Here is a 24557-nt window from a genome sequence, read left to right as displayed (position 1 = left end):
GGATGTTTGTCTCTCTCTTTTTAAAGTTCTGTTCTTCCCTTGATGACTTGTAAATTACAATCCTTTTTTCAAGATCAAGCTCATGTTGGTTCCTTTATGAAGCAATTACTTCCATATTATTTGCCTGTACGAATAGCATAATATATAAAAAGACTAGGAGTTGGGAATCAGCCAGATTTTCTCTGCCTCTTATATGCGTGACCTTGAACAAGTTTCTTAAGGGTTGTTGTGGTTGCTTCCTCAGTTGTAAAATGAAAATAATATTCTACCTTGAAGAGTTATTGGGAAGACTAGCTATAATCACTGGCATCTAATAAGTACTTACATGATGGTACCATTCTATTTATTTAAAATATTTTATTTATTAATTTTAGAAGAGCTAAGAGAGAAAATGAATAAATGAATAGGAGGAGGGACAAGGAGGGGAGAGAGAGAGAGAGAGAGAGAGAGAATCTCAAGCAGACTCCTCATTGAACTTGGAGCCTGACCTAGGGCTCAGTCTCACGATCATGAGATGATGATCCGAGCCAAAATCAAGAGTTGGAGGCTTAACTGACTGAGCCAGTCAGGAGCCCCAGCGCTGATACCATTAAAGATTATGCTTTTTCAAAATCACCCAGAGTGAATCACTCTCTTCTCCATCTTCTTATGGCATATTCTTTCTAATCTACACAAACATCTGACACATTAGATTGAATTATATTAGCCCATGAGCAGGGGCAGAGGCTCATTTTGAATCCCAGTATACAGCACAATGTCTGACACTGAGAGAGATGTCCTCCATAGACTCTTTGTTGAAATGAATCATGTGGACCTATCCTGGGGGTAGTGATAGAGAGAATGGGTAAATATCTGAAAATTTTATGGGCAGACCTATAGGACTTGATGAGTCTAACACTGTCTAATCAGCAGGAGTAGTCTGATGCTCTGAATGAAAATCAAACTGATGAAACACAATAAGCTTCACTGAGCATTATGTTTATTTAGCTTTTAGAAAGAACATAGGACAAATTCAACATTGCATGTAAATGGCATTATGATCAGTGGATTGTGGATTTTTTCATTTTATTTACATAGTGGACACTGACCAATTTGAAGCATAATATTTTGTGACTTTGGGGCACCTGGATGGCTCAGTTATTGAGTGTCTGCCTTTGGCTCAGGTTGTGATCCCAGGGTCTTGGGATCAAGTCCTGAATCGGGCTCCCTGCAGGGAGCGAGCTTCTTCTTCTGCCTATGTCTCTACCCCTCCCTCTGTGTCTCTCATGAATAAACAAATAAATAAAATAAAAGATTTTATGACTTTTAACAAAAATGTATTTTTAAACTGTCATTATACATTTAAGATTGTTATATTCTCTTGAATAGTTGACCTTTGATCATTACAAATTGACTCCTTTTATTCCTAGTAATATTTCTTGCTCTGAAATCTATAGGTCTATCCATCCAGTTTTATTTGATTACTGTTAATATTGTAAATCTTCAATCCTTTTACTTTTAAACTATTTGACTCTTCATATTTAAAGTGAGTCATTTTATAAAGCATATTTTTGGATTTTGCATTTTAAAATAGTCTGATAATCTAGATCTTTAATTTGGGTGTTTAGTCCATTTACATTTAATATGATTCTCAATATGATTGAGTTTATATTTACCATTGGGCTATTCTTTCTTATTTACCTCAACTGTTCTCTTTTCTTTTTACTTCCTTTAGAGCTTGCTGTCTTTTGGATTAATTCAATATTACTATATTATTTCATTTTACCTCCTATTTTGCCTTATTAGCTATCTCTCTTTTTTTTTTATTGCTCTAGGATTTATCAATCTCTATCTTAGTATGATAACCTCACACATATAGTGAATAATCTTACAATAGTATAGTTCCATTTCCCTCCCCTTGCCTTTATGTATATTGTCATACATTTTACTTCTTCATATGTTATAACTCTACAATATGTTGCTGTTTTGCTTGAATAGTCAATTTTCTATGAGTAGACTTAAATAACAAATTTTATATTCAGGTACATACTTCTTATTCTAGATGTTCATTCTTTGCACAAATCCAAGTTTTTGTCTGGCATTACTTTACTTCTACTTGGAGGACTTCTTTTAGCATTACTGATCTGGTGATAGCTTTTTTTCATTTTCTTATATGTCTGAAAAAAATCTTTATTTCATCGTTTTTAAAAGTCTCTTTGAGTTTAGAATTTGAGATTAATGACTATCTTTCAGAATTGTAAAGATGTTATTTCATTGTCTTCTGGGCTGCATGGTTTCTGATGATAGGTCTGCTGTTATATTACCTTTGTTTTTCTCTTCATAGTGTATCTTTTTCTCCTCTGGTTGTTTTAAAATTTACTCTTTGTCACTTTTTATTTTGTACAATTTGATTATAATGTGTCTTGGTTTTTTTTTTCTAGTTGGGGGTTATTAGATTTCTTGTTAGAAATTTTATCATATTTGGAATATTTTTTTCTGGCTCTCTTTACTCCTCACCATTTTCTGAGACTCCAAGTCTATGTATTTTAGGCCGCTTGACATTATCCCACAGCTCACTGATGATGTCTTTGTTTTTCAAAAGTCTCTTTTCTGTAATTCACTTTGTAATTGGTATTGCTATGTCTTCAAGTTCACGATTTTTTTCATCCGCAGTGTTAATCTGCTAGTAATTCATCCAGTGTTTTTTTTTTTTTTTTTTTTTTTTTTTTTACTTCAGCTATTGTATTTTTAATTTCTAAATGTTTGTTTTGGCTGTTTTTTATTTTTTCCATTTCTGTCCTCATTATGCTCATCTTTTTTTTCTTGAAAAATAAATTATAAGGATGCCTGGTTGAGGGTCTACCTTTGGCTCATGGTGTGATCCTGGGTCCTGGGATTGAGTCCTACATTGGGCTCCCTGCAGGTAGCCTGCTTCTCCCTCTGCTTGTGTCTTTGTCTCTCTTTCTGTGTCTCTCATGAATAAATAAATAAAATCTTAAAAAAGAAACATGTATTATATTAATAATAACTGTTTTAACATCTTTGTCTACTAATTGATTATCTGTGCCATTCCTATGTCTTTCTCCTCTCCTATGGTGATAGTTTCTTGCTCCTCTGATTATTTAGTAATTTTTGATCAGATGTCAAATATTGTGAACTTTATGTCGGGAATGGATTTTAAAATTATGTATTTGTATATTACTTTAAATATTTTTGCACTTGCTCTGGGATGCAATTACACTACATAGGATCAGTTTGATGCTTTCAAGGCTTGATTTTAAACTTTCTTAGCATGGATTCAGAATATCCTTTAAGCAAGGATTAATTTGCACTGAGGCAATACCGTTGTGAGAATTCTACCTCTGAGCCTAAGTTGTGCTTTGAATTCTTCAGAACAAATTTTAATGCCATAAAATAATAAATATGTTGATAGTCTCTATTTATTATAGAACTTTATAATTATACATAAATTGTCATTGGAAACAAGTTGATAATCTTTGGATTACAGAAGAATTTCTTTAGTAATATGTTTATTTAGGGTGAAATTTCTTTCTGTCACATTTGTATAGCTATTTTTCCTGTATTTTGCATGCATATCCATCATAAAAATATATGAAAAATAGGCAAATCTTTATGAGGTAAGGGACAATTTGCTCTGGTGTATGCTTATGATAATAACAATTAAAACAAAGTCAAAGTCAGTGGTTACATTTTAAATTCTGAGCTGTCCTTATACAAAAAAATCACTTTCTACTGTCCTTCAAGTAATTTTTTTGAGTCTTCAAATATTAGACAGTGAGTCTGAATTTTGCTTTATAAAGTCAGGTGTTCAGGAACATTTAAATTTATTTTCTTTAAAACTGATTAAATTTGACCTTATACCTTCATTCCACCATGGCGAAAATCATTTAATCTCATTTATTATTGTGGCTCCTTGACCATAATTCTTTGTAGTGCAGGGATTTATGCAAAACAAAACATCTAGGAGTGTCCCTCTGGACTTTGGCTTAGGCTTATTTTCTATAACAGGACAAATATTGACATGGTCATTTGAGATGCAGCACTGAGTTACTTTTTTCTGTTCTCTTGCACAGCAATTGTTACTAAAGTTGGTAATACCAGGACTTACTAGTCTTCCAAGTACAGATTATAGCTATTCTTCTGTAGTCCTGTTGCTTTCCTGGAAAGAGAGAACTGAGAGAAGGAACAAAAGTGTTGATCATGGCAGTATATAAACACTGTGACAACACTTTCCCTTCCCACTCTCCATCTCTGTGGTAGCTAGTATGAAACTAGGTGGAGATGAAGGGTTGATCAATTCAAAAAGAAGGTGAGAAAAAGAATAAAAGATTCAAGAATAGTGACTATAAAACAGAAAGTGGAATTGGAGGTAGCAAAAATGGTGGAATGGATCCACTTCTATATTCTAATGCCCTTCTTCTCCTATATATATATATATTTTTTTTTTGCTTTATTTGGATGCTTGCTGAACTAATATACACCATGTGGGACATGGACTATACTGTCCCACACCCCCTCCACAGTAAGGATATAGTTCTAAGGTTATACACACATTAATCAATTGACTTATTTATTAAGGAGCAACCATGTTTCCAGGACTGGGTGATGCACTGAGATTCAGAAATCAAAACATCTATTCTTTCCTTCTCAAGAGCTATAGGGATGTCAACAGGCAATAATAACACAATACATATGCCAGATATTATGTATGCAAAGAAGTAAAGATAGAAAGAGGAGTAAAATACTGTCCTTATTCTTACAGGGCTTAAATTCTAAAAGATAGAATAGACAAAGAAAAAAAAAGTATAACAGGTAAATTCTACATGCCCTTAGACTTGGAGGAATAAGGGCCCTCTCTCCTTTGCCAAAGCATGAGAAGATCTCCCTATTACAAGCATAGGGAAAAGTAAAGGTACTGAAGAACATGTGAGCACCTCTGCCACAGGAGGAATCAGAGACCTGTGTGGGTATCAAATGGCCTTTAACACTTTAAAGATCCTTAACCCTAAATATCTATTCTCTTGACTAACAAAATTTAGTTCCAAGGCTTAATGTCTCAAGCACTGGAGACATGGATAAATAATAAAGGTGTCAGGCTTTCTTCTAGTCTCTTCTGCCCTGGAACACCTATTAGGAGCTGGAAGTGTATTAAAGAAACAAAAAGAAAAACAACAACAACAACAAAAACAACCCAGAATATTTACAGGGGACTTGACTTAAGAAGTTTGGATGAAGTCAGGAGAGCCACGTACCCTTATGACCAATAATTTCCCTGTCCTCTCATTCAGAGATCAGTTAAAAAACTGTCAGGAATCCATCCACTGTAAGTTTTCTTATTCTCAGTGTCTAGATAGTTTATCATAGGCAACCCATTATAATGTATGAACATGATGTGAAATTCATGGTTCATTTCTGAATCTAAGTAATGTTTCAGGAATCTTATTAACAATTCAAATCACTACTTTATCAGAGTGAAGCCTCCACATTTAAGTTAATAATAAAATTATCTAAAGATAAATAATTCAAATAATATCTAATTTTGTATGACTGTCTATAGAACACAAATTTCAATTATGAAAACTTAAGAATTAATTTTGCTAAACTGAATGTAGCCAGGAAAAATGGATTTTATACTATAAATTAATCATTAATTAATCATTAATCATAAAGTATGTAGGTCTGTATTTTGTGTGCATCCAAATATGGCTTTCATAATAACAAAATATCCAGATGTGTGGAGTAATTAAATTCAGTTATCTTCCATCTTTTGCTTACTTTAATCATATAAAATCAATAGTTTTACATATTTCTAAAATGTTATTAATATATAATTGTCAAGGTAGGAAGGGTAGAACTATTCTTTTAACCTTTTGTTAGCTTGTTTACAAAATTTTAAACATTTAGGGATGTCTGCATGGCTCCATGGTTGAGCATCTGCCTTTGGCTCAGGGTGTGATCTCAGGGTTCAGGGATCAAGTCCTGTATCAGGCTCCCCGCGAAGAGCCTGCTTCTCCTCTGCCTGTGTTTCTGTCCCTCTCTCTCTGTTTCTCTCATGAATAAATAAATAAATAAATAAATAAATAAATAAATAAATAAATAAATAAAAATTTTTTAAAAATTTAAACATTTAGAAAAATGTGGGTCACTCTTTGAACTCTCCCTCAGGCCCTCACAACTGTTATATGGGCCTGAGTGCATAGATATTGGAGGCGTGCATCTGCATTTGGGGAAGGAGGGTTTTTTTTTTGGTATTTTTTTAATTGGAGTTCAATTTGCCAACATATAGTATAACACCCAGTGCTCGTCCCATCAAGTGCTCCCCTGAGTGCCCGTCACCCAGTCACCCCATTCCCTTGCCCACCTCGCCTTCCACTACCTCTTGTTCATTTCCCAGAGTTAGGAGTCTCTCATGTTCTGTCTCCCCCTATGATATTACCCACTCATTATCTCTCCTTTGGGGAAGGAGTTTTGGAAAGGCATCCTAAAACACGTAACTGTGAAATGAATTATGGAAAAAAAGTATTTTTATAATGTATCTAAATTTGTGCTTATTTTGATAATCCCTCAGAGGATTTATTGCTTTTTGGAAACAAGAATTATATATTTTCTTTTTAAGTTTGCTACACATAGAGTTCATTTTCTAGTGCTTGGAATCCAATAGTGCTTAATAACTTAAAACAAATGTTCTTGGGAAGGAAGAGAAATGGAGTGTATATTAAAAATTTTAATGGTTAAGACCTCAGATGGGGAAAGTCATGCTAAGGGATGAAGTGCATGTTTTTCTTCAAGTAGAATGTCTTGACTGAATAATAAAATGCTATTTGAGCTATAATCAATTTTGATAACATAATATAACATTATAAGGAAAAGCAAAGATACACCATCTTGTCTTCAGTGGTTCTTCAAGCTATCCTTGAAAACTTGAGCAATGAGAGACAGGCCTATTTTTTCAGTGGTCGAAGAATCTAATTGATTCTACTAACTTGTGAGTTGGGCTTGTTTTAAGCAAATCTCTTTTCATTATGAAAGTAAAAACCACTAGTTACTTCCGTTTATTGAAGTACTTCAAGGTGTAGTAACTTCAACAGCAGGAAATTCATTTCTCAACTTCTTATTACTCAAGAGGCTTCAAATTCCTCATGCTTTAATAGCAGGACAATAATTGTCATTTCCTGGTGGAAGACTTTCACAGTTAGGGCAGAAATCTGAACAGGATACCTTGTCTTGGAATATGTTGTAGTTGACTGATCCTCGTGTGAAATGCATAGGGACACTATTAAGTAGGGAAGAATTTAGATTTTAGAGCAAGAATGTGGAGTCAGATGGTCTTGCCAAGTGCATCATTGGTGCTTGATCTTTGGCCACAGCTTCTCTCTGACTGTTACAGGAAATGCTACTTCATGGTTTGAACAACTTGTCAGACTCATGGCTCGACAAACCAAGAATCAGCAAAATGAAATTTTGTTGTGCAATATGCATTACTTAGACCACACAGTATTGGGGGAAATCATAGGATTCAGTCTGCAGCCTCAGATTTGTCAGTCTTGAGTCCACTAGAAGAACAGAAATAAAGTAAGAGGTGAAGTAGCCTAACTTTGGTCAGCTGCAAAGGGCAACAGGATGCCAGCCAACTCAAGGTCAGGCCATTTTTCCTCTTCCATTGAAATGGCAGGCCCGTGACAAATTTATGCAAATACAACATGGAAAATAATTTCTCAAAGACAATTTCTTTGTGCCAAATGTTTCCTGTGGGTTTTTTTTTTTTTTTTTTGTCCTAGACCGTGAATAATATTAGCTTATTTTAGAGCCTAGCTCTTCTAATTTTCCTCCAAGCCAGAGCCAAGTAATGTTTATTTCACAGAAAGGCCAAGGCTTTACAAGTAGGGCTGGGAGTAAGGAGGTGGGGTGTGAGGCAAAGGGCAGGGTGAGAACACAGGGTGCTTTTCCTGCTACTCCATTTCATTCTCTCACTCTTCCTCCCACCTCAGAATGGTTAGAGTTCACCAAAGGAGTGGCAGTTGTCATTAAAACCAGAGAACAGGGCAGCCCCGGTGGCTCAGTGGTTTAGCACCACCCTCAGCCCAGGGTGTGATCCTGGAAACCCAGGATCAAGTCCCACGTCAGGCTTCCTGCATGGAGCCTGCTTCTCCCTCTGCCTGTGTCTCTGCCTCTCTCTCTGCCTCTTATGAATAAATAAATAAAATCTTTAAAAACTAAAAAAATAAATAAAACCAGAGAACAGAGGTGCCTGGCACTTGGGTAAAACCAAAAAACATTTTATTCAAGCTCTCACTCAAAACACTCTTCTTGAGGCACAGGATATGCACATCGATGCCTTAGAGTAAAACATAGTCATAGTTTCATTAGAAGAAGAACGTGGAAGAAGTTAAGTCTTCTGTAATCTTCCCAAGGGTCCTATAGGAGCTCATTCTTAGTCAGCGAGTGTTTCCCAGTGTCGTTTACAATCACTGCTGTGCTCAAATCAGCTCATGCCATTCCAAGGGCTGAGTGTTAAATTGTCGAAAACTCTGTTAATTTTTGGTAGCGTAAAATTGGCCATCAGGAAGTGTTTGCACCATGGAAATCAGCAAATGCTACAAATCTTGGCTTTATGTTTTGAAAGCTGCTTTCAAAAAACACCCTACCACATATAATCCTTCTCCACTCTGTTTAAGTGCTCTCCTCGATTCCCTCCCTCTTCCCATAGCCTCTATCTGCTATCCAACTGCCCTCTGCTCAGATCCCTTGGACATTTTTTTCTCCTTTAGTTGGTTTTCTCTTTCATTCTTGATTTTTCTTGGGCTTCACTATTTAGAGAACTTGCAGGCACAGAGGATACTTAGGAGTTTGTTCTCACTGGACTGATAGAGAAAACCACTTTTTTTTTCCTCCCCAGAGGCGATATTTTGAGCATATTTAAATACATATGAAGGACATTTCTTTTCTTTAAATCTTTTTTTAAAGCAACTTATTGGATTATGAATATAATGGCATTTTTGGATTTTCACCTTTATTAAGATATGATTGGTAAACAAAATTGTAAGATTTTTATTATTTTTAATTTTTGTTAAATTGTAAGATTTTTAAAGTGTACATTGTGATGATTTGATATATGCATTGTGAAAAAGATTTCTCATATCTAGTTACATATTTATGACCTCACATATGTATCTTTTTTTTTTTTATTTTGTGAGAGCATTTATATTCTAGTCCCTCAGTAAATCTTAGTTATATATAGCAGAATGTTATCACTATGATCACTAGGTGATGTGTTAGATTCTCTGGACCTTTTCTTCTTCAAATATTTATCTGGTATAAAAATGTTCTTTAGTTATTCTGGTTACTTTTAAACATAAGAAAGACCACAAGACTAATTCCATTAATAGATTTAAGATTGAGTTTAGGATAAAACTTTAGCTCTAAGTCTTCCAAAAATATATATGCATTATATAATATATGGCGAGTTTGTTTATTTATTTATTTATTTATTTATTTATTTATTTATTTATATGGCGAGTAAGCAGTGGCTGTGGTTCAAACCCTAGGGAGAACTACCTTTTGTGTGTGCTGCTGTTGAGTACTGGGTAATGCCATGTAACTCCAAGTGAGGGGACAAGGGCTAATCTATGGAATACAGCAAAGGGCAAGATGCACATGAAACTGTTTTTTAAAAAAATCATTAATTAGGTAGATTCAGGTTTTGTAAGGCAATTATAGAGATGCTCTAAAAGAAAGAATACAAATTACAGTGTAAAAATAAAAATTTACTTTAAATAAGAAAAGTAATCCTAACAAATTATAAATTTATAAAGCTGAAAAATACCACAAAGAGGAAATCCAGTAAAACAGAAAATGCTTATTATGTAACTGCTGGCAATATCTCTAAAACACTTTGACCCTACATTTGTGGTTATAATACTTTTTACATCTTTTTCACATAACAAGGGTATTTAAGATAATCATTTATACAAATGATAGAAATATAACTTTTTCTTTCTCTTAGGATGGTTGATCAAAGTTTGTTTTCATTGTAGATCGTTGGATGCATGAAGCATGTGACTTCGTGTATAGATATACTTACTATTTGTCATACTACTACGGTTGCATGCTTTACAAGTACAAGAATTCTAATAGATTCTATGACACATGATTCCAGTCAAATAGAAAAAAAGATATGAAACTTTTCTGACCATATACTCTGCATTATTAAGATATTCCTGAAATGAGGGAGAGGGTTTATTTTGTCTAGGATTGATGTGAACTGAATCCTCTGGTGCGACTTTCCATTCTGATGACTGGAAGAATTTTCCCCAGACTAGCTCTGCCGCTGTGTATTTCAACCTTCTTTCATCATACTTGCATCATTTTGGTGTTGGGTACCTTCATACCCATTCTCCACATCAGGAATCCAGGTGAGTAAGCACAGTGAGCAGAGGAATATTCCTAGAAGCTATTCTCATGCCAGGATGCCCAGTAAAAACAGAACCTTTTATAATATGATTATGAATAGTAAACATGTATCACTAAATCTGAACTAATTTCCTCATCTCAACTTCTGCTTAGCCAGTTATCAAAAGCACAACTCCATCAACATTCTCCAATACAAGAAGTGTAAAGAAGGGAAGTGGGAGTGGGAAAAAAAGCAGTCTTAATCAATTTGTTTAAAACACAACAGTTAATTTTAAAAAATATGTCTTGCTAGGGCCCCTGCCAAGGCCTTGAAAAAAAGCTGACTTAACGACAGGTCCTGGAGCTCAAGTTAAGTAGCTTCATGATACATCCATCTATGGTTGTGATAAAGTTCTCATCTATGTGAGTGATATCACTCCTTAAAAAGGATGTACAAATGTTTATCCTTATGTTTAGGGTAATAACTGTGCCCCTAGTAACTGGTAACAGTGACAAATTTAAGAAGATTCTGTTATACCGTGGTGTTTGGAACTACTCACATGGATTTCTATCTTTCTGGATCTCCACTCAAACCACTTTCACATCTACTACATGAAAACTTGCATGTTAAAATTTTAATTCATCATATTTTTAAACAAACCCTGATTTGGTTTCCTTTTTTGTAGTTCCTTAAAGCAAAATTAATGTGTTTTTTTTTTTTTTAAATAGGTGACTTATGCTCAGAGGAACAATGCCCTATTACTCTGTATCTCTAGAGGCATCTGTGACAGAAATATTGGAGAAAGGGATTTTAAAGGGAGATTCTGAAATCCTTGGGAAATTCCACAAGTGGACAAGGCTTCATAGCTGTGTGGACAAACGACATTGTCCAGGAATTTGTGAGTCATGCGTCAGGCATATGACATTGGAATGGGGTCAACAGAAGGAAACTGGCCTCAGACTCAGGAACTCTTGGCTGCTGAGCCAGAAGAACTTTGAAAGATTTCCTCTTTCAAAAGAATTGTCTTGAGTGTTCACTCTGCGTGAGGTGCTTGGGATTCAAATCTAGCTCCCATTGTTAAGGGGGGAAAACCCAAGAAGTCCCTTAGGAAATGGTGCAGTCAGCTCTTACAGTCAGAGAAGAGAATACCTTGAGATCTTAACCCATTTGGTAAGGTGGAGGTTGAAGGACTTTCAGGAACTTTCCAAGCCGTAGTGCTATCTGGGTTGATTTTTTTTTAAGGGTTTTGTCATGCAAAGAAATGGAAAAGGTATCCTAAACCAAGAAAAGAGTGTAAGCCAAGACTCGGAGGTATGAGAATTTAAAAGATTGAAGCTGAGGCTGGGAGAAGAGACAGATCCGAAGAGGAATCTGGAGAGCCTGGAAGAGGTCAAGTAAAGAAATACTTCCATCAGGGTGAGAATGTAAACTGTATCCCAAAGACCACAGCAAGTGGGTGGACACTGGAGACTAAAGCTGGGAAAAGACATGACCAAGGTCATATTTTAGAAAGTTCACTTAACAAAAGTGAGTGCGAGGGGAAAGCTTGAGGTTCAATCACTAAGGAGATTTCTGCAGTGATTCAGGTAATGAGGCGAAGTTATATGTTGGAATACTTCATAGATGCAAGTGAAGGTGGAAATAGAAATGCTGATAGGGCAATCACTAAATAGAAGTGCTCACTGATATTATTTATTTATTTATTTATTTATTTATTTATTTATTTATTTATTTATGAGAGTGTGCTTGAGCGAGTGGGGTGGGGGATGGGGAGGGTGGGGCAGAGGGAGAGGAAGGTAAGCAGACTCCCCACTGAGTAGGGAGCCTGATGCGGGGCTCCTTCCCAGGACCCTGAGATAATATGAGCTGAAACCAAGAGTTGGATGCTTAACCACTGAGCCACCCAGGCTCCCCTAAGTACTGATGGATGTTAAGAAACACCGACAACACAACAGGAGGGGAAATACCCAGGACATAAAATTATAACGTACACACAGCACACAGGATTGGAATAAAATCTGTCAGAACCTTAACAGCCTTCACCTCTGGATAGTGAGATGAGGGATAATTTTTACTTTCTTTTTCATACTCCACTATACTCAGAAGGAATCCTATTTGTAATGTAGAACTATACCAGCTGCTAAGAAGAAAAGGACAGGAGGAAGGGAAAAAAGGAAGGGAGAAAAGAGACAGATTTCAAAGCCGTGAAGATGTTCTCAACAGTGTATGAGAATTAAGAATGGTTCCATAAAGAGACATAGAGTCATTTTATTCCTACAGGATCTTCTTTAACTTAACCTATTCTAGAAGTTTCTACCAGATGAGCGTTATAGGCGATGGTACCCAGGTTGGATGTAGAGCAGGTGGGGGAGCAAACATGGGATGGGAGCTGGGGTAGGAGAGTAATAAAGTTGTGTTCTCCTGACTATTGGCTTAGCAGTGAGTGCTGAGGAGGCCAGAGGGCTGTGAGTTGAGAATAGCAGCCTTTGAGACTGATTTCTTGGGTAGAAGCTGTCGTGCTGAGGTCAGAGCTGTGACTGGTCACCCAGCTCTGCGGTCCCTGTTGAGCGCTTCTCTGACTCAGAGCACTCGATGCCTTGGTCGTTCACGTTTGTTGAGAATTTGAATGTGTTAGAACAAAACACTGTGGTAAAAATATCCATTCATTAGCTGTGTTGGCAGCTGCTTATTCTTTTCCGAGCTTTTAGAAAATGAACCATCATACCCATAATTATATTAATAACACTAGTGACAGTGATGATAAAAAAGAAATGGGCAACACACTATATTTGCCAGAGGATCAGCATCGTCACTGAGTGTTCAAAGCTTCACATTTGGGGGGTGGTTTCTTTCTAAGAAGAGCCAGTAAGTGGCCTGCAATTTTTTGTGAGAGCTGCCTGTGAGTAGGCCAGGGTCTGTAGGGGGAGAGCCACGGATGGAAGCCCTCCCTCCCCCCTAGCAGTGCCCGTCTCCTGTTCTAGAGGCTGCGTCTGCCTTGACAACTCCACACTCACACCGAGGGCTCAGTTCATAAATCAGTTCCCTCCAGATGGTCGGAAGATCCGCTCCATGTGCTCTCAGGGCCTCTGTACTTCCCCTATTACAACACTCTGCCCTGCATTTGACTCGGCCGTCTGGTCTTACTGCACTGCAAGGTCTACAGAGAAAGAAATTAGATCTTATTCCTTTTGTATTCACAGCAAGTACCACAACGTCTGGCATATAACATGATGAAAAAGCTGAAAAAGCACTTACTAAATAATCAACAACCCTGATTTTATTAAGTGACGTTATGAAATTAATACAGAAATGATTAAATTCAGAAAAAAGACAAAACTTAAAGACATGAAAAACAATACTTAAAGCAATGGCTTTGGTTCATTAGTGAGCAGTTTAATATCAATTTCATCCCTCTTCCCCTGAACACACTTGCACACACACACGCACACACCTTCTGTGAGCAGCTGCTTGCTGTTGTGTGAGGCTCCGGAGACAGGAAAGGTATTATCAAAATAAAGTATTTATTAATTACAACTACTTCAAGGGCCCTTGGACAGCGCTCATCACACCCAGAAGCCGACCTTCTTATCAAACCAACAGAACGCAGCAGGAACAGATTAAGGGAGTTTCATTCAGCAACTATTTTTTTTTCCTAAAGTATAAATTGATACTTTAATGTCCTCTTTGCTAGGGTGCAAAATCCTTTTAACTATTACTTGTGCACATGGAAATACAGATCTTATTAGAAGATGCACCGAGAAGTAATGCAACATCACACCGAAATATTGCTGCACATAATGAGTCTAATCACGAAGAAACACTAGACAAATCCAAACTGAGGAAACTCTGTTTCAGAATAAAGGAGATTAGATATTAAATATGACAACTAAATGCAATATGTGAGCTAAAATTTGAATCCTGATGTAGTTTCTTCATGTCTGCATATCTCTCTGTCCATCTATCCATCTATCCAGCTATCCATCCATGTGAAGAATACCATTGGGACAATGGTCATAAATTGAATAAAGTCTGTAGATTAAACAATGGTATTGAATCGCCATTAATTTATTTTTTATTGTTGTAACTCTGGTTATATAAGAAAATTATCTTGTTTTTAGGAAATCCTGGGAAATTGGGTGAAGAATTTTCTAGAATTCCTTATATTCTTCCTGCCACTTCTCTTATTAAAGATTAAATAACTTTAATTCTCTTAAATAACTTTAATTTAATTTATTAAATTAAATAGAATAGAATAATTTAATTTTCTTAAATAACTTTAGTAAGCTTAAATAACTTTAAAGTCATTTCAAAATAAAATATTATAAAAATTAAGTATATAAATACAGATAATCAAGTTGAGAGATGTGTATTGTAGACCTGAATGCTTGTGCCCCTCTTGTTCATATGTTGAGCCTAATCCTTAGTTGGAGGTGGGGTCTTTGGGAAGTGATTAGGTCATGAGGATGGAGCTCTAATGAATGAGATCTTTTTTTTTTATAAGTGCTCCTATAAAAGAGATCCCACAGAGCCCTCTTGCACCATCTGTCCTGTGAGGACACAGCAAAAAGAAGGTCATCTATAACCAGGAAGGGGTTTCTCATCAGACACAGGATCTACTGGCACCTTAATCTTGGACTTCTCAGCCTCCAGAACTCTGAGAAATAAGTTTTTGTTGTTTGAGCCACCCAGTATCTGATGATTTTGTCATAACAGCCCAAACAGAGTAAGACAGGCACATTAAACAAAATCGTTTTTATACTAAATCAGGTTAATATTTAAGCACGCTGACAATTTGTTAAGAGATCTAGGACTGTTTGTTTCTCTCGGGGTTAGTTTCAAAGGGCACGGGGACATACTGGATTTTGTGTAGTTTCCAGGAACATAGTGCAAAGATGAGGGCCCACACACGTTTAGCTTTGCAATAATATAAAAAAGCCACTTCAGCCAGCACAAGTCCTCAGAGACAGCTAAGCATACCTGTGTCCTGGGGCTGCAGGGATTTGGAGGGAAGGCTCCAGTATAAACACAACTTCCAAGCTGACTATTGATTGCTCTGTTGCTCTCTTGGCAGTTTCTTGCTTTCTGATGCACCGCGGGAAGGTAGGCACACCCTGTGATCAATAGTTTAAAAAAAATCTAATGCTTTGATAACAAACGTTATTTTTATTCAAACAAAAAAAATCTCTGTTTACATTTGTTTAATGTTGACAGGGCTGCCAAAGGATATTCATGGGCCCTAGACACTTCTACCTTTATGGAGCTTTCCCATCATAATCATATCAAAATTAAAAATTACTTTTGATATAGCTTTAAACACTTCAACTTTGGGGGATCTCTGGGTGGCTCAGCGGTTTGGCGCCTGCTGTCTGCCCAGGGCCTGATCCTGGGGTCCCGGGATCGAGTCCTACATCAGGTTTCCTGCATGGAGCTTGCTTCTTTCTCTGCCTCTGTGTGTGTGTGTGTGTGTGTGTCTCATGAAGAAATAAATAAAATCTTAAAAAAAAGTAAATAAATAAATACTTCCACCTTTTTTTGCTATTTCAGGCAAATTTTAGTAGATTTTTGTGAGCCCCCCAGAGTTTCATCTTTCTCTTTTGTGAAAAAAAGTAAGTAACTAGAAAGCTTCTTTTTTAAAATTTTGACTTTAAAAGAAATTGAAACATTTTCATGAGTCACTCAAATTATTGTGAGTGCTAGGCAATGTGTCTACTGTACTCGATGCATAAGTCAACCCGCCCTGATTTGAATTAGATTTTGAATTTTTTATTCGCTATTTCTATACCTCTAAGGAAAGTATAGTATTTGAATTGATGTAGACATCTGGTTGCTTAAAATCAGATCATGTTCTATAAGAAATATATTTATATGTCTGAATATTAGTTGAATTTTATAGACCTATGTCTATGTATATCTGTATCCATATATACTTTATGTTCCATGGGGAATCACAGTTGATAAAAATTGTTAATACTGAACCAGATATTGAACCCATATATTTTTACTGTTAACAAAGGCTCAGACATCTTCTGCTTGCTTTGAAGACACCATGATGAGACCCTCCTGAGATGCTACTCTATAACAAATAATGCTGTGTTTTTGGCCTGTGGTTTCTGCACCTGCTCTTTTTCTTTCATTAACATTAATTATATATATAATTATATATAACAATAATTATAATAATTATATATAATAATATATTAATATTAATTATATATAATTTTATACATAATTAATATATATGATATCTGTGTGAAATAATCATGTTTCTATTAATTTTTTCTGAAGGTGATTTTTTATTCCTGAGATCATAGCTTACCTCCTATAAATAGTGAAATGATGTCACAGAGGATTCTGCAAAATCAAATAGAAGAAAAAAATGCCACATGGAGGTTCCATGTTGATTTTAAAAACTACAAATATTAGTCTTTATATAGAAAGGCATTCAAAATAGTGAGAATCACTTTTTTTTTTTTTTTTTTTTTTTTTTTTGAGAATCACTTTTTTTAAAAAGGAAATTGATGTCAAGGGCTGGCCAAAAATTAGGTCTTTATTTGCAGCAAGCTCTTTCTTAAAATTAAGACATTTTCCACAGTCCTCAAGATCATCACGATAGATTTTAAAGGATCTCTAACAGATTGTACTCTTTGATGAAATCAGTCCCTGTCCTCTTAAAATTTTTACTGCTTCCATCATGCCAAGTATTATTACTGTAGCGCCTCAATGCCAGTGCATGGGGATACCTTCTACTCCTTTCCATCCCAAATTTATTGAAGAATTAAGAAAAATTCAGAATATTTCACACTATAAAAAATTCATGTAAATGCTTTTAAAAACACTTCATTATTTTGCTTCTGCAAATGTAGTATGTCTAGGTACTGGGTATTCATGGTAAACAAAACAGCAAGAAAAAAAATCTCTGTCCTCATGAAACATAACATGCTGCAGATGTCTGCTTAGTTTTAGCTGTCAAGCCCCCTTACTTCTGAATTCTAGAGCAAACGTTTCGTTTATTTGATAAGTAAATTCCAAAACATAGTCTGGAGAGCTAGCTAACCTCCATTCTGCAAATTTAAAATAATTAGAGAAGCAGGAGAAAGTCTCTGAAATAATTAAATTTGAATTGGAACTAGTATGATTGAAGCAACTTCAGGTACGTGTTGGCTGACCCCTAGCAATCTGACTCCACATAACCTGGGAATTCCTTTCACCATGACTACTGGGTCCAATGGGCTTCGGCAGTATAAGTGAGGTGCCTGTGACCTCTGGAAAATTGTTAAGAAATCCTGCTGGGATCATTTCAGTTCACCAGGGAACCCCAAAGGACCATGGCAAAGGAATATCTAAAACCTGATAAATAGTTCATATCAAAAATCTCATTATTTTAGCATGAAGCTTATTCAGGAAGAGACCTCTGCCTGCCTCTGCAGTAAAAGTGGATGCAGAAGTTTCCAGATAGTTTTGAGAAGGAGGGTTGATTTTTCTCAATGAAAATTCTTCATTTTTCATGCAACTTATAAGAAAGATTCAGAAGTCAGGTCAATTACCTGATGGAATTGCCGTAAGCTTTTTTTCCCCCTGTTACTTGAAAGGTTTCTTTCACATCTTTGCCTCTTCAAGGAGACTTTTCAGTGATAGAAAAGAATAGCAATGGGAGTTTTGCTTTTTTGATAACTGAAAATGTAGAGTAAAACAGGAAACCTAAGAGTATTAATTTCTCCAAAAAAAAAAAAAAAAACCCAAACCACACTGCAAAATAGTTCCTTTAATCCAGTTTTTTTTTTTTTTTAAGATTTTATTTATTTATTCATGACAGACACAGAGAGAAAGGGAGAGGCAGAGACACAGGCAGAGGGAGAAGCAGGCTCCATGCAGGAAGCCCGATGTGGGACCTGATCCTGGGTCTCCAGGATCACACCCCAGGCTGAAGGAAGTGCTAAACCTCTGGGCCACCTGGGCTGCCCCATTGTTTGTTTTTAATTGTTTTTAGGGATGAGAAGAATGAATGATATAAAAAGTAAAGGATAATTCCTCCATGCTTTCCCAAAATTTCTTAGTGAACATGCTAATGAAATTTCAAATAAATAAAATCAGAACTCTATAAAAACAGAACCATTGTTGTCTTATCTTCACTACTGCAGCCCCTCACTACACTTAGTCTTCAGGGGCTCTCTCTGGCCATTGAAGTCCACTGAACCAGCAGAGCCATGGACTGGAAATAATGGGAAATGAATGCCCCTGAAAGCAGCCTTTAACTAATGACACACTAGAGTAGTCTACATGTCCTGGCTCCCTCACCCCTCAGGCAGGGTAACCCTCATGCACGTATTTTACGTGGTTCCAGTAAAGCTCCAATCAATCCATAGCAATAACTTGTTTGATAACTAACACTTTTTTGAGTGCTGTCTCTTTCCTTCACTACTATGGCCCCATCCCTCCCAGGTTTATAGGGATCACTTTCAAAATAAACTATTTGCACTTGAATCTGTATCTGAGTGACTGCTCTTAGGGAGAACCTAAGACCATAGCAGTGGAGTACCCCGGAGGGGGTGGGGGGTGCTGAAAAGGAACCACTGTGTTTAGTGTCTTAAATTTCTACAGTGGGGTAAAAACATGCCACTTCATATCACACAGAATTGTGAGAACAAGTAAAATGCTTTAAGCTTTTAGTTATATAAAATACTATTTTCAAATGTAATTTAGTTCAAATATAATATACCTACATGTATATAGGTAGTACATAGATTAACCAATATTAAGTATAGCCAAATCGAAAAGAAAAAATATTAAGAGGATAATATAATGGTTTGGTACAACATCCATATTTATTTTAGACTCAATGATGTTAGATGAGGGAGCTCTGCTGCGGCTGCTCTCATCTCTGCTGATCCTACCTTCTGTTTTTACTCAATTATCGCTTAAACCATGAGACTTTTGTGCTAGAGAAGCATCCCTGTTATGCTTTATTATATTGGAAAAGCAAAATAACAAGGATTCACTTGACAATGTTCCTAGTGTCACTGTTGGTTGGTTAAAATTATTTATGTGCCATAGGTTGCCATTTCATTTAAACAGAAATGTTTTGTCAACACCAGGTTTTATTTACTTAACTTTTAAAAAGATATTTCTTCATATGCTCCTCAGATAGAGTTTTCTCTCTACCACTTTGGCAGTTTGGAAATATTCATATTTGCTTCATTCTCTCTTCTTCCTCCCTCACTCCCTCCCTTCCTGCTTTTCTTCTCTCTCTTTTTTTTCTTCTTAACATGTAAATGTAAACTTTTCTGCAAAGTTTTTTTATTTTACCAAGTGCATACATTTTGACTTAGAAAATTTAAAACGTTCTATGGAAATTTTTACACATTTCACATCTCTGTGAAATACAAACACAACCCAGAAAACAAAATACAGAACAGAACCCATTCCAGGGAGGATTTATATATTTTAGTCTCTAGGTTGGGAATTTTTTCTCAAGTCCTCAGCATTAGTGATTCACAGTGTAGGTACCTGTTCCCAAGACTGACTTTCGACTATCCATCACCAGTGGTTGTGCACAGCAAGGCTAGCCTTCCTAGGCTGCCAGTGGGATGAGGGAGAAAAATACAATTAACGATGAATTTATTAGTTGGATAAGGAAATGGAATTTACATAAATGAAGTAGAGAAAACCCCCGAGTATATTATCCTGTAGAAATTTACCTGCTTTTATTGTATGTCTAATTTGTGTCCCATAGTTTTACAACTTAGTAACTCTTGATGATAATGTCATGAAGTAGTTGGCAGCCTCATCTTATCAGTGAGGAAATAGAGACTCAAAGAAGTTTGATAACTTGCTAAAGTTCATCTGAGTAGTAGCAGGGTAGAAAAGCCACGCACCTGCTCAAGTGAAAGATAACCTGATTGAATCTAGTCAGCATGTTTAGTCCCAGCTACCTGGTGATGACCTTGGGTCCATAAAGGAATTAGTGAATTAACAAATGCATGAGCTAAGAGAACAGTGTCTCTATTTTAAGTCTCAAAGTATATTTTGGAGAAGATGAAATTCCTTGAATAAATTGTAGAATTAAAGAAAGAGATAACCCTGGTCATGTGGACTAACAGGGCAGGAATAAAGGCCATTATGCAGGATTATTTCTATTTTCTGTAAAGTCCTCCAGGGAGACTTCATTATCTCAATAAAAGATAGAAATAGGGAAAAAAGAAAATAAAGCATACTCTTTCTCTCTCCTGAGCATCGTTATAGAAAATCCCATGAATTGGATTTAAACAGTTTTTGTTTAGGAGAAGCCCAAGTACCTGGGAAATAGGAGGACAAATTAGAGGGGAAGCTTTGTGTTAGAGTCAAATGATATTTTCTGGATAAAAGGGATACTTGATATGTATAAAGGGAGCAAGAAACCATAGCATTGAGTAACTTGAAGCTAGTAGACAATCTTGGAGAATTGTTTTGTTAGACACCAACGGTCTAAGGACGTCTGTTAAAGAACATTGGCCAATACAATTATTGTGGAATCCTATCATTAGGGTGCCTTTCAGATTGTTATAGTGCAAAATGTCCTGAAAAAAATGTCCTGACTGACTGTGGGTTTCCATACTTCTATTGGCCAACTCAGGCTGACAAATATTTAACTGCCACGCTGTTTCATGAACTGTTCAGCTTTCTTTGAAGCCAGGGTTTCATGGTTAGCTTGTGAGATAATGCCAGGTACCAAGAGCTATTGAAGATAAGAAGAAAACCGCTTTTTTTTTGCTTGATCAATGAGGTTTTTATGAATTTAAATAGATGCTCCTGGGCTTATCTAAGCAGTCCCAGTAGGATTCAGTACCTACAAACAGAATCGTTTGTAATGAAACTCACCTGGAAGAGCTACATTAACCTGGCAATGAGTGGGGGCAGATGCCTCCCTTGTCAGATGCAGTACCACAAGCAATCTCTCATAAAAGCAATTGCTTTCCAGGAGTCCCGGAGTCAATAATGCAATCTGTGGTGTCCCTGTCCAATAAGTGACAGTTGCATTACCTTTGTTAGCGTGATTTTGCTGTGAAATTCAGGTGACTTTTTTTTTCAGCTATGGATCCCCTGGGTCCAGCTTTCTGGTTCCTAGGGAAATTCTCTGAGCTCACCAAGTTCTCTCTCTCATTTTGTAGCTTTATTAAGGCATAATTTCCCTACCATAACTTTACATATTTAAAATGTACTGTCTGATGAACTTCGATATATATATATATATATATATATCCCTGAAACCATCATCAGGGTCAAGATAATGAAAATATCCATCACCCTCAAAAGTTTCCTTCTGCCCCTTTGTAATTCCTGTCTCCAACCCTGCTGCTTAGGTCCCCAGACACATGCTGGTCTGTGCTGAGGTGAGGCTCCTGTGGAGATGGTCCAAGAGATGAAGGTGCAGCCTCAGGCTTTGTCTGATCTAGTTTGAAAGTCATGCCACATCTCTTGTGTCATGTCCTATTTGTTAAGCGAGTCACTAATATCAACACAGATTCAAGAGGATGAGAATCCGATTCCACCTCTCAATGGAAGGAGGAGCAAAAGCACTTTCTGCCAAACTTAAATTACTGCACCGAAATGGAAATGATTACGATAGCCTAAACTCTCCATTTTACAGATACAGATACCAAAGCATGGCGTTTTGATGTGACATCAGCGTTGAGTAAATACAATTAACTCTAAAACTTCAAATCCGATGCTCAATACTTCTGGAAAGATTTAAGTCAAAAACTTTGTTAGATACCAACCACGTTGCTCTTGGCCTAATAAAAAACAAAAACAACCTTTAGCAGTTAGACAGCTTAGAGCTTCCTCATGAAAAACCTTCTTCTCAACGAAAAACTCTGATCTTCAAGCTGTTCGGAAAATTCTCACACATGTCACGGAAAGGCAGGTGATCACTGCAAATACTCTGCACTATGTGTTGTGGCAGTTTCAGATGGCAAGCCTTCCAGGGTATGACCCACAAGGCACAGCAGCACCTCAAAACATCCGAAGAGGATTTAGATCATTCAAGTGTTATCACAGATTGGCTTCTCCAGGAGCAGATGCTGATGAAAAAGTTCTAGAGACCTGGTGCACAACAACGTGCATACAGTTAATACTACTGTGCTGTCTGATAGATTTTATATCATGTGTTTTTTTTTTTTTTTTTTGTTAACACACACACTCAAATAAGAAGCAGATTGTGGAATGATTTTGAATTTAAAGACAGGTTAGGGATCAAAATCTACAAAAAGGGGGAGGGAGCAGGATTGGGCAGAAGAGAACAGTTGCATTGCGATGCAAACCTTAATATACACTTAGCCAAGCCCGCATGGTCAGCCCCAGAGCAAATACAGTGGTCCCTCCAAGAGCCAAAGGCCCGGCCTTTAAACCCTCACTGAGCCCCTGGACACAGTGTGTCCCTGGGAGGGCGTGACTTTGGGCAAGGCAGCTGTCTGCAGCTGAAACAAGTTCTTCCTCTAAGGGGGCGCTGGGCAGAGGAATTCCATGGCTACTGCCACTATGGGAGATGGAAATGCAGATGACGGCATAGAGGAAAAGTAATGACTCTCCTTTTGAAGATGTCATCTGAAATCCTGAAGGAATAATATAGAGCACATGACTCACTAATAATCTCCGTACACTGAAAATAGAATCCAAGGGTATTTAGTATTAATTTTAGCTAGAGAATATCTGCTCTTTGTTTTCACACACACGTGCACACACATACACACACCCCCTCTTTTAACCTGACATAGGTAAGGGTCAAAAATAAGATCATAGGTGGATGCCTGGGTGGCTCAGTAGTTGAGCAACTGCCTTCGACTCAGGGCGTGATTGATCCCGGGTGCAGGGATTGAGTCCCACATCGGGCTCCCTGCATGGAGCCTGCTTCTCCCTCTGCCTGTGTCTCTGCCTCTCTCTGTGTCTCTCATGAATAAATAAATAAAATCTCTTTAAAACAATCATAGGGTTAGTTACGTGTATGGGGAATGTAATATGCTTTTTAATTTCTGCACTATTGAGTTTATTCATAATATTATCAGCCTTTATTTTTTCCCCATTTTTTGTTTTCCTATTTGTGTTTTTATAAAAACAGGGTCTCTAATCCAAAATATGCTAATAAAATGCAATTTGAAGCTTTAAAATGTTACAAAATGGTAAATATGTTGATCTACTTCTTAATATTTTCATGTAATTTTGTGCTTTCATATAGAGTGACATTTTTTTCCCCACATTTTCAACCAGAATATTTTGAGGCTTCCTAAGATTACATTTGCTCTCTTCATGAACTTAAATGAATTACTTATTTTTTTCTAAACCTCAGTTGTCTCATCTGTAAAGTGGAAATATGATAGCACTTATTTAATAGGAACTCTCTGAGCACTAAATGATATAATATGTGCAGATAGTTTATGGCAGTGGCTGGCACGTAGAAACAAGTCAGTGGTGTAACTGAGTATATTGTGATATTGGTAACCATCCCTTCATTAGCAAAAATCAACTATTGCCATGATACCCTTTTGCAAAAGGCATTTGTTGAACATTAACGATTTAGAAATGGAAACCAAAATTCTAATCCCACTGTTCAGTCTCCAGGATTTTTCTATATCCGTCACCAGGTGGCCCCACATCCATATCCTTCCTGGCTCTTGCAGTCAAGGAAACGAATCAAATGGCAAGAAGACACTGCAGGAAAAATCCACAGTAATAATAATCCAAAGTGTAGATGGTTCATTTAATAATCAGTTGTGAATTTGGCTAGAAGAGAGAGAAGCAAGCTTCAGAGGTTTGAAATGGGCAAGAAAGCTGTTAAATGTGTCTAGACATCTTTCTTCAAGACTAGTCTCCATAAAAGTGATAAATAAATCATCCTATTGATGTTGAACACTTCAAATAGTACATGGCATCGCATGCTTGGTTGAAAAAGATCTGTAATCTTTGCTTTTTCTCTCTTTTATAAATTGGTTAGTTAACACTAATTTCTTGGCTTTACCTGAGTACTTACAAAACAGTTTCAAACCCTTTCCTCCTCTTCGCCTACCTGAGACATAGACCAAAACTACAGATTAACTTTTTCTCAGATCCTGTCAGGAAAGATCCTGCTAGAATGAAGGTTTTATCATATCGTGGCTGATTCATTATTTCTTCTTCTTATCTCAGAATCCTTGAAGTC

At 36.6% G+C, this 24557-nt stretch overlaps 1 long non-coding RNA gene across 4 annotated transcripts in view; it reads left to right on the top strand.

Moving 5' to 3' along the window:
- The window catches only part of LOC140604217 (uncharacterized), a 111975-nt gene that overhangs the window by 49308 nt on the left and 38110 nt on the right, over window positions 1-24557 (top strand). The window contains exons 2-4 of one of the 4 annotated variants that reach the window (XR_012007223.1): window positions 10250-10412; window positions 11119-15490; window positions 21727-22508. The exons of 2 other annotated variants lie outside the window; for them this stretch is intronic. This is a non-coding gene — a long non-coding RNA (uncharacterized lncRNA). Of the gene's footprint in view, window positions 1-10249; window positions 10413-11118; window positions 15491-21726; window positions 22509-24557 lie in introns of those variants that run through there. One more of the 4 variants, XR_012007222.1, reaches the window with a different exon arrangement.

Source organism: Canis lupus, chromosome 14 (genome assembly GCF_048164855.1).
Source record: "Canis lupus baileyi chromosome 14, mCanLup2.hap1, whole genome shotgun sequence".
NCBI lineage: Eukaryota > Metazoa > Chordata > Mammalia > Carnivora > Canidae > Canis > Canis lupus.
The sequence above is the reverse complement of the archived record's forward strand: the minus strand, read 5'-3'. Positions and strand labels throughout refer to the sequence as shown.